This window comes from Chiloscyllium plagiosum, unplaced genomic scaffold (assembly GCF_004010195.1).
Source record: "Chiloscyllium plagiosum isolate BGI_BamShark_2017 unplaced genomic scaffold, ASM401019v2 scaf_23463, whole genome shotgun sequence".
Taxonomy (NCBI): domain Eukaryota; kingdom Metazoa; phylum Chordata; class Chondrichthyes; order Orectolobiformes; family Hemiscylliidae; genus Chiloscyllium; species Chiloscyllium plagiosum.
Window position 1 is genome coordinate 276 of NW_025162751.1, and position 1,308 is coordinate 1,583.

The 1,308-nt window shown below is 42.6% G+C and overlaps 1 non-coding gene across 1 annotated transcript; it reads right to left on the reverse strand.

Moving 5' to 3' along the window:
* Window positions 1–690: 690 nt before the first annotated feature.
* On the reverse strand, window positions 691–772 carry trnas-gcu. Its single transcript has one exon. It is a non-coding gene; the product is annotated as a tRNA-Ser (tRNA).
* Between the last annotated feature and the right edge of the window lie 536 nt (window positions 773–1,308).

Here is a 1,308-nt window from a genome sequence, read left to right on the forward strand (position 1 = left end):
TGTTTATGCTGCATAAATCTGCGGTTATTGATACACAGTTTAGATTCAGTCCCTGCAGTTAACTTGCTGACTTCTCCAGTTGTTCATAGTTCAATATGATGCATCAAGTGTGTGCATAACGAGAGGGAGTTTCCTTCCCACATTTTGTGTTTATATGTGTCTTATGTCCAGCATTCATTAATGGCGAGAGCAAGGGGGAAAGGATAAGACCAATGTGTAAGTCTGTCTGTGCCCATGCACGGTACCCACATCGGTAATTCTCTACTGTGCATTTACAGCCAGTTCTCGGGTGCCCCTACACACAGCTCCTGCCACTTTTGAAATATCTCCATTGTTTCGTGCTGTCTCTCTGTGCTCTTTCCACCAAGATGAATCACTTCTACCCAACTGCTACAAATTTCATCTGACAAAACACTCATTAAGAATCGCATGTATCAACATGCACTTCGCATCTCTCGTTATTTGGTTCTCCTGGATCTCTTTCATACGATAAAAGTTCACAGCAACTTGACTTGGAAAAGACAATCGCGTTCCTTTTCATTGTCCCATTTCAATCTACATTTCACTGTAGTTTAGGCAACAGACTCAAATTATTCTTTGAGATTTTATTATAGGGTCGATGCATATAAACAGACCATTGGACGGCTGTGATCATCCAAAGATAGCAAAATTGAAAATCCTGGATAACAGCGGCGAGAGTGGGATTCGAACCCACGCGTGCAGAACACAATGGATTAGCAGTCCATCGCCTTAACCTCTCGGCCACCTCGTCACGTAAGCCCGGGGCACATTTCACATTATGAATAAGTGAATTGCGTAAATTATGCTGAGCAGCAGATATTTCTCCTTGGTCTTGGTGAAATGATAAATAGGACAGGACGGTTCCAAGAATATCGTCTTACCTCTGGGTTGTGGGGCAAACACACTCCCACTGTGACTCTCTGCTCACAGTGATCTGAACAAAAATGAAGAAATGACGATGTAACAAGGTCTGTTGATTTCTATGAAGATTTGAAGTCAATGGAATGAAGAGCCCGTGACAGCAGGAGGTGTAACGTTGTCTGTGAGGAATTGTTTTCCAGACTGGAGGAGAGTGCATAGTGCTCAATGTCATTACTCAGAACACCTTTCTTCCACTCAGATATTTTTGACATGCACCTGTGTACACAACAGACAATTTCAAAATCCTAAATAAGGCTAAACTGACAATTGGATTCAACAATGCAAAACCCTTGATCTGTATCATTTTTCTGGCCGTGCGCCACCAAGTCACTCTATGATCACAGCAACACAGTGAGCAAGTGTCAG